Raw genomic sequence first — 9,768 nt, 5'->3', positions numbered from 1 at the left:
AAAAAGTTTTCAAAAATATTTCAAAAAAATTTTCCCCTTTATTTTCAAAAAAATTTTAAAATAAATGTTTTCAAAAATATAATTTTCTTCAGAATTTTTAAGAATGAATTCTAGTGTTTCATGAAGCATGTTGAAGCCTGGCTGGCTGTAAAGCCATGTCCAATTCTTCTGGATAGGGAATGTCAGGCGTGTCATGTCTGAGTTACATACTAAAGCTTGGCTGGCTATTAAGCCATGCCTGACCCTTTGATTGGAGCTTTAGACTAAAGAGCATAAGATTCCTGGAATTCATATTAAAAATTTTGAAATCCTTATTTTTCTTTTTCAAAATGATTTTCGAAAAAAAAATTTAAAGAAAATAAAAAAATTATAAAATCATAAAAAAAAAAAATATTCCATGTTTCTCGTTTGAGTCTTGAGTCAAGTTGAAAGTTTGGTGTCAATTGCATATTCATCTTGCATTTTTCAAAAATTCATGCATTCATAGTGTTCTTCATGATCTTCAAGTTGTTCTTGGTAAGTCTTCTTGTTTGATCTTGATGTTTTCTTGTTTTGTGTCTTTTCTTGTTTTTCATATGCATTCTTGCATTCATAGAGTCTAAACATGAAAGATTTCTAAGTTTGGTGTCTTGCATCTATTCTTTGCATATAAAAATTTTCAAAAATAAGTTCTTGATGTTCATCATGATCTTCATAGTGTTCTTGGTGTTCATCTTGACATTCATAGCATTCTTGCATGCATTCATTGTTTTGATCTAAAATTTTCATGCATTGAGCATTTTTAGTATTTTTCTCTCTCATCATTAAAAATTCAAAAATAAAAAAAATATCTTCCCCTTTTTCTCTCTCAAAATTTCGAAAATTAGATTTGACTTTTTCAAAAATTTTTAAAATTTAGTTATTTCTTATGAGTCAAATTAAATTTTCAATTTAAAAATCTTATCTTTTTCAAAAATCAAAACTTTTTCATTTTTCTTAGTTATTTTTGAAAATTTTAAAAATATTTTTCAAAAATTTTTTTCTTATCTTTACCACATAATTTTCGAAAATAACATCATCAATTAATGTTTTGATTCAAAAATTTCAAGTTTGTTACTTGTTTGTTAAGAAAGACTCAAACTTTGAGTTCTAGAATCATATTTTGTGATTTCTTGTGAATCAAGTCATTAATTGTGATTTTAAAAATCAAATCTTTTTCAAAACTAATTTCAATCATATCTTTTCAAAAATATCTTCTTACCTTATCTTTTTCAAAAATTTGATTTCAAAATATCTTTTCTAACTTCCTATCTTCTTATCTTTTCAAAATTGATTTTCAAATTTGTTTCAACTAACTAACTAACTTTTTGTTTGTTTCTTATCTTTTTCAAAACTACCTAACTAACTCTCTCTCTCTCTCTCTAATTTTTGAAAATATCTCCCTCTTTTTCAAAATTTCTTTTTAATTAACTAACTATTTTAATTTTTTATTTTAAAATTTTCGAAAATTACTAACCTTTTTCAAAAACTATTTTCGAAAATCACTAACTCTTTTTCAAAAATCATTTTCGAAAACCCTCTTTCTCTCTCATCTCCTTCTATTTTATTTATTTATTTACTAACATCTCTTCCTCACTCACCTAAGGGAACCTCTACACCTGGGCAAAAAGGATCCCTATTATTATTATTTTTCTGTTCCCTCTTTTTCATATGAGCAGGAGCAAGGACAAGAACATTCTTGTTGAAGCAGATCCAAAACCTGAAAGGACTCTGAAGAGGAAACTAAGAGAAGCTAAATTACAACAATCCAGCAAGCACCTTTCAGAAATTTTCGAACAGGAAGAGGACATGGCAGCCGAAAATAATAATAATGCAAGGAGGATGCTGGGTGACTTTACTGCACCTAATTTTAATTTAATGGAAGAAGCATCTCCATCTCTGCCATTGGAGCAAACAATTTTGAGCTGAAGCCTCAATTAGTTTCTCTGATGCAGCAGAACTGCAAGTTTCATGGACTTCCATCTGAAGATCCTTTTCAGTTCTTAACTGAATTCTTGCAGATATGTGATACTGTTAAGACTAATGGAATAGATCCTGAAGTCTACAGGCTCATGCTTTTCCCTTTTGCTGTAAGAGACAGAGCTAGAGTGTGGTTAAACTCTCAACCCAAAGATAGCCTGAACTCTTGGGATAAGCTGGTCAAGGCTTTCTTAGCCAAGTTCTTTCCTCCTCAAAAGCTGAGCAAGCTTAGAGTGGATGTTCAAACCTTCAGACATAAAGAAGGTGAATCCCTCTATGAAGCTTGGGAGAGATATAAGGAACTGACCAAAAAGTGTCCTTCTGACATGCTTTCAGAATGGACCATCCTGGATATATTCTATGATGGTCTGTCTGAATTAGCTAAGATATCATTGGATACTCCTGTAGGTGGATCCATTCACCTAAAGAAAACGCCTGTAGAAGCTCAAGAACTCATTGACATGGTTGCTAATAACTATTTCATGTACACTTCTGAAAGGAATCCTGTGAGTAATGGGACGCCTATGAAGAAGGGAATTCTTGAAATTGATACTCCGTTCTTGAAATTGATACTCTGAATGCCATATTGGCTCAGAATAAAATATTGACTCAGCAAGTCAATATTATTTCTCAGAGTCTGAATGGAATGCAAGCTGCATCCAATAGTACTCAAGATGCATCTTCTGAAGAAGAAGCCTATGATCCTGAGAATTCTGCAATAGCAGAGGTAAATTATATGGGTGAACCTTATGGAAACACCTATAACCCCTCATGGAGAAATCACCCAAATTTCTCATGGAAGGATCAACAAAAGCCTTAACAAGGCTTTAATAATGGTGGAAGAAATAGGTTTAACAGTAGTAAACATTTTCCATCATCCACTCAGCAATAGACAGAGAATTCTAAGCAGAATCCATCTAGCTTAGCAAACTTAGTCTCTGAACTATCTAAGGCCACTGTAAGTTTCATGAATGAAACAAGGTCCTCCATTAGAAATTTGGAGGCACAAGTGGGCCAGCTGAGTAAAAGGATCACTGAAATCCCTCCTAGTACTCTCCCAAGCAATACAGAAGAAAATCCAAAAGGAGAGTGCAAGGCCATTGACAAAGTCAACACGGCCGAACCTGGAGAGGAAGGGGAGGACGTAAATCCCAGTGAGGAAGACCTCCTGGGACGTCCAGTGATCAATAAGGAGTTTCCCTCTGAGGAACCAAAGGAATCTGAGACTCATCTAGAGAACATAGAGATTCCATTGAACCTCCTTATGCCATTCATGAGCTCTGATGAGTATTCCTCTTCTGAAGAGAATGAGGATGTTACTAAGGAGCAAGTTACCAAGTACCTTGGTGCAATCATGAAGCTGAATGCCAAATTATTTGGTATTGAGACTTGGGAAGATGAACCTCCCTTGTTCACCAATGAACTGAGTGATCTGGATCAACTGACATTGCCTCAGAAGAAACAGGATCCTGGAAAGTTCTTAATACCTTGTACCATAGGCACCATGACCTTTGAGAAGGCTCTATGTGACCTTGGGTCAGGTATAAACCTCATGCCCCTCTCTGTAATAGAGAAACTGGGAATCTATGGGGTGCAAGCTGCTAAAATCTCATTAGAGATGGCAGACAATTCAAGAAAACAGGCTTATGGACAAGTAGAGGACGTGTTAGTAAAGGTTGAAGGCCTTTACATCCCTGCTGATTTCATAGTCCTGGATACTGGGAAGAATGATGATGAATCTATCATCCTTGGAAGACCCTTCCTAGCCACAGCAAGAGCTGTGATTGATGTTGACAGAGGCAAACTAGTCCTTCAATTGAATGAGGACTCCCTTGAGTTTACAACTCAAGGTTATCCTTCTGTAAACATGGAAAAGAGGCACAGTAAGCTTCTCTCAAAACAGAGTCAACCAGAGCCCCCAAAGTCAAACTCTAAGTTTGGTGTTGGGAGGCCACAACCAAACTCTAAGTTTGGTGTTGAACTCCCATATCCAAACTCTAAGTTTAGTGTTGGGGAGTCTCAATAATGCTCTGAACATCTGTGAGGCTCCATGAGAGCCCACTGTCAAGCTATTGACATTAAAGAAGCGCTTGTTGGGAGGCAACCCAATTTTTATCTAATTTTTATTTTCATGGTTTTTTATGTTTTATTAGGTTCATGATCATGTGGAGTCACAAAATAAATATAAAAATTGAAAACGGAATCAAAAATAGTAGAAGAAAAATCACACCCTGGAGGAAGACCTTACTGGCGTTTAAACGCCAGTAAGAAGCATCTGGCTGGCGTTCAACACCAGAACAGAGCATGGTTCTGGCGCTGAACGCCCAAAATGGGCAGCATCTGGGCGTTTGAACGCCAGAATTGCACCCTGGAGAAGAGCTGGCGCTGAACGTCCAGAACAAGCATGGTTCTGGCGTTCAACGCCAGAAATGGGCAACAAATGGGTGTTCAACGCCCAGAACAAGCACCAATCTGGCACTGAACGCCCAGAGTTGTGTGCAAGGGCATTTTGCATGCCTAATTTGGTGCAAGATTGTAAATCCTTGAACACCTCAGGATCTGTGGACCCCACAGGATCCCCACTTACCTCCACTCACTTCTTCTCACCCCTCTTTCACACAATCCCATAAACACTCTTCCCCAAAACTCTTCACCAATCACCTCAATCTCTCTTCCCTATCACCACTTCACCACTCACATCCATCCACTCTTCCCCATACACCTACCTCATAAACTCCACCTACCTTCAAAATTCAAAATCAATTTCTCACCCAAAATCCACCCTTATGGCCGAACCTTACCCCCCTCCCTTCCCTATATATAGCCCTCCATTCTTCCTCATTTTCATACAACACAACCCTCTCTTCTCTTCTTGGCCGAATACACCACTCCCCCCTCTCCTCCATATTTTCTTCTTCTTCTTCATATATTCTTTCTTCTCTTTCTCGAGGACGAGCGATATTCTAAGTTTGGTGTGGTAAAAGCATAAGCTTTTTGTTTTTCCATTACCATTGATGGCACCTAAGACCGGAGAATCCTCTAGAAAAGGGAAAGGGAAGACAAAAGCTTCCACCTCCGAGTCATGGGAGATGGAAAGATTCATCTCCAAAGCTCATCAAGACCACTTCTATGATGTTGTGGCCAAGAAGAAGGTGATCCCCGAGGTCCCTTTCAAGCTCAAGAGAAATGAGTATCCGGAGATCCGACATGAAATCCAAAGAAGAGGTTGGGAAGTTCTAACAAACCCCATCCAACAAGTCGGCATCCTAATGGTTCAAGAGTTCTATGCCAATGCATGGATCACTAGGAACCATGATCAAAGTAAGAACCCGAACCCAAAGAATTATCTCACCATGGTTCGGGGGAAATACTTAGATTTTAGTCCGGAGAATGTAAGGTTGGCATTTAACTTGCCTATGATGCAAGGAGATGCACGCCCCTACACTAGAAGGGTCAACTTTAATCAAAGGTTGGACCAAGTCCTCATGGACATATGTGTGGAAGGAGCTCAATGGAAGATTGACTCCAAAGGCAAGCCGGTTCAACTAAGAAGATTGGACCTCAAGCCTGTGGCTAGAGGATGGTTAGAGTTCATCCAACGCTCCATCATCCCCACTAGCAACCGATCTGAAGTTACTGTGGATCGGGCCATCATGATTCATAGCATCATGATTGGAGAGGAAATAGAAGTTCATGAAGTCATCTCCCTTGAACTCTACAAAATAGCCGAAAAGTCCTCCCCCATGGCAAGGCTAGCTTTTTCTCATCTTATTTGCCCTCTATGTTACTCTGTTGAAGCTTTCATAGAAGGAGACATTCCCATTGTGATGAGCGGATAATTTATACGCTTTTTGGCATTGTTTTTAGTATGTTTTTAGTAGAATCTAGTTACTTTTAGGGATGTTTTCATTAGTTTTTATGTTAAATTCACATTTCTGGACTTTACTATGAGTTTGTGTGTTTTTCTGTGATTTCAGGTATTTTCTGGCTGAAATTGAGGGACTTGAGCAAAAATTAGATTCAGAGGTTGAAGAAGGACTGCTGATGCTGTTGGATTCTGACCTCTCTGCACTCAAAATAGATTTTCTGGAGCTACAAAACTCAAACTGGCGCGCTTTCAATTGCATTGGAAAGTAGACATCCAGGGCTTTCCAGCAATATATAATAGTCCATACTTTGGCCGAGTTTAGATGACGTAAAAGGGTGTTGAACGCCAGTTCTACGCTGCTGTCTGGAGTTAAACGCCAGAAACAAGTCACAAACCAGAGTTGAACGCCAGAAATACCTTACAACCTGGCGTTCAACTCCAGAAAGAGCCTCTGCACGTGTAACATTTAAGCTCAGCCCAAGCACACATCAAGTGGGCCCTGGAAGTGGATTTATGCATCAATTACTTACTTCTGTAAACCCTAGTAACTAGTTTAGTATAAATAGGACTGTTTACTATTGTATTAGATATCTTCGGAACATCCTGGATTGTTTTTTTTTTGATCCTCTGATCACGTTTTAGGGGCTGGCCATTCGGCCATGCCTGGACCTTTCACTTATGTATTTTTAACGGTAGAGTTTCCGCACTCCATAGATTAAGGTGTGGAGCTCTGCTGTTCCTCAAAGATTTATGCAAAGTACTACTATTTTCTATTCAATTCAACTTATTCCGCTTCTAAGACATTCATTCGCACTTCAACCTGAATGTGATGAACGTGACAATCATCATCATTCTCTATGAACACGTGCCTGACAACAACTTCCGTTCTACCTTAGATTGAATGAGTATCTCTTGGATCTCTTAATCAGAATCTTTGTGGTATAAGCTAGATTGATGGCGGCATTCATGAGAGTCCGGAAAGTCTAAACCTTGTCTGTGGTATTCTGAGTAGGACTCTGGGATTGAATGACTGTGACGAACTTCAAACTCGCGAGTGCTGGGCGTAGTGACAGATGCAAAAGGAGGGTGAATCCTATTCCAGTATGATCAAGAACCTCATATGATTAGCCGTGCTGTGACAGAGCATTTGGATCATTTTCACAAGAGGATAGGATACAGCCATTGACAAGGGTGATGCCTCCAGACGATTAGCCATGCAGTGACAGTGCATCGGACCATTTTCCAGAGAGGATTAAAAGTAGCCATTGACAACGGTGATGTCCTTACATAAAGCCAGCCATGGAAAGGAGTAGGATTGATTGGATGAAGACAGCAGGAAAACAGAGGTTCAGAGGAACGAAAGCATCTCTATACACTTATCTGAAATTCTCACCAATGAATTACATAAGTATTTTTATCCCCTTCTATTTATCTTTTAATTATCTAATTATCTAATCCAATCACATTTGAATCCGCCTGACTGAGATTTACAAGGTGACCATAGCTTGCGTCAAGCCGACAATCTCCGTGGGATCGACCCTTACTCACGTAAGGATTATTACTTGGACGACCCAATGCACTTGCTGGTTAGTTGTATCGAAGTTGTGAATGAAAAATGATTTATTAAGATGTGCGTACAGAGTTTCTGGCGCCGTTGCCTGAGATCACAATTTCGTGCACCAAGGAGCAGGATAAGCAATTTGCCCGCTTTGCAGACTATCTCCGAACTCTTGAAATAAAGATTCCGTTTGCAGAGGCACTTGAGCAAATACCCTCTTATGCCAAGTTCATGAAAGAGATCTTGAGTCATAAGAATGATTGGAGAGAAACTGAAAGAGTTCTCCTCACTAAAGAATGCAGTGCAGTCATTCTGAAAAGCTTCCCAGAAAAGCTTAAAGATCCCGGGAGCTTTATGATACCATGCACATTAGAGGGTAATTGCACCAAGACAGCTTTATGTGATCTTGGGGCAAGCATCAACCTAATACCAGCATCCACTATCAGAAAGCATGGTTTAACTGAAGAAGTCAAACCAACCTGGATATGTCTCCAACTTGCTGATGGCTCCATTAAATACCCATCAGGCGTGATTGAAGACATGATTGTCAGGGTTGGGCCATTCGCCTTTCCCACTGACTTTGTAGTACTGGAAATGGAGGAGCACAAGAGTGCTACTCTCATTCTAGGAAGACCTTTCCTAGTAACTGGACGAACTCTCATTGATGTCCAAAAGGGGGAAGTAACCCTGAGAGTCAATGAGGATGAGTTCAAGTTAAATGCTGTCAAAGCCATGCAGCATCCAGACACACCAAAAGACTGCATGAAAGTTGATCTTATTGACTCTTTGGTAGAGGAGATCAACATGGCTGAGAGTCTCGAATCAGAGCTAGAAGACATCTTTAAAGATGCTCAGCCTGATTTGGAGGATTCAGAGGAAATAAAAGAGCCTCTGGAAATTCCTCAGGAAGAGGAAAAGCCTCCTAAACCCGAGCTCAAACCACTACCACCATCCCTGAAATATGCATTTCTGGGTGAAGGTGACACTTTTCCGGTGATCATAAGCTCTGCTTTAAATCCACAGGAAGAGGAAGCACTACTTCAAGTGCTAAGGACACACAAGACAGCTCTTGGGTGGTCCATAAGTGACCTTAAGGGCATAAGCCCAGCTAGATGCATGCACAAGATCCTATTGGAGGTTGATGCTAAGCCAGTGGCCATGAAGGAGGTGGTGCAGAAAGAGGTCACCAAGTTACTGGAGGCTGGGATTATTTATCCCATTTCTGATAGCCCCTGGGTGAGCCCTGTCCAAGTGGTCCCCAAAAAGGGAGGCATGACAGTGGTTCATAATGAAAAAAATGAACTGGTTCCTATAAGAACAGTTACAGGGTGGCGCATGTGTATTGACTACAGAAGGCTCAATACAGCCACCAGAAAGGATCATTTTCCTTTACCATTCATAGACCAGATGCTAGAAAGACTAGCAGGTCATGATTATTACTGCTTTTTGGATGGCTATTCAGGCTACAACCAAATTGTAGTAGATCCCCAGGATCAAGAGAAAACAACATTCACATGTCCATCTGGAGTATTTGCCTACAGAAGGATGCCATTTGGGCTGTGTAATGCACCTGCAACCTTTCAGAGATGCATGCTCTCTATTTTCTCTGATATGGTGGAAAAATTTCTGGAAGTCTTCATGGATGACTTCTCAGTATATGGAGACTCATTCAGCTCCTGTCTTGATCACCTGACACTGGTTCTGAAAAGATGCCAAGAGACTAACTTGGTTTTAAATTGGGAAAAATGTCACTTTATGGTAACTGAAGGGATTGTCCTTGGGCACAAGATTTTGAACAAGGGAATAGAGGTGGATCAAGCTAAGGTAGAGGTAATTGAAAAATTACCACCACCTGCCAATGTTAAGGTAATCAGAAGCTTTTTGGGGCATGCAAGATTCTATAGGAGGTTTATAAAGGATTTTTCAAAAATTGTAAAACCTCTAAGAAACCTACTAGCTGCTGACACGCCATTTGTGTTTGACACAGAGTGTCTACAGGCGTTTGAGACTCTGAAAGCTAAGCTGGTCACAGCACCAGTTATTTCTGCACCAGAGTGGACATTACCATTCGAACTAATGTGTGTTGCCAGTGACCATGACATTGGTGCAATATTGGGGCAGAGGCATGACAAGCTTCTGTATGTCATTTATTATGCTAGCCGTGTTTTAAATGATGCCCAGAAAAATTACACAACCACAGAAAAAGAATTGCTTGCAGTGGTTTATGCCATTGGCAAGTTTAGATCATACTTAGTAGGATCAAAAGTGATTGTGTACACTGACCATGCTGCTCTTAAATATCTGCTTACAAAGCAGGATTCAAAACCCAGGCTCATAAGATGGG

The 9,768-nt window shown here is 39.5% G+C and overlaps 1 non-coding gene across 1 annotated transcript; it reads right to left on the bottom strand.

Moving 5' to 3' along the window:
• Window positions 1-2,222: 2,222 nt before the first annotated feature.
• On the bottom strand, window positions 2,223-2,330 carry LOC112786958 (small nucleolar RNA R71). The gene has a single exon (XR_003194399.1). It is a non-coding gene; the product is annotated as a small nucleolar RNA R71 (small nucleolar RNA).
• Between the last annotated feature and the right edge of the window lie 7,438 nt (window positions 2,331-9,768).

Source organism: Arachis hypogaea, chromosome 20, assembly GCF_003086295.3.
Source record: "Arachis hypogaea cultivar Tifrunner chromosome 20, arahy.Tifrunner.gnm2.J5K5, whole genome shotgun sequence".
Classification (NCBI taxonomy): Eukaryota; Viridiplantae; Streptophyta; class Magnoliopsida; order Fabales; family Fabaceae; genus Arachis; species Arachis hypogaea.
This window is presented reverse-complemented; position numbering and strand designations above follow the sequence as displayed.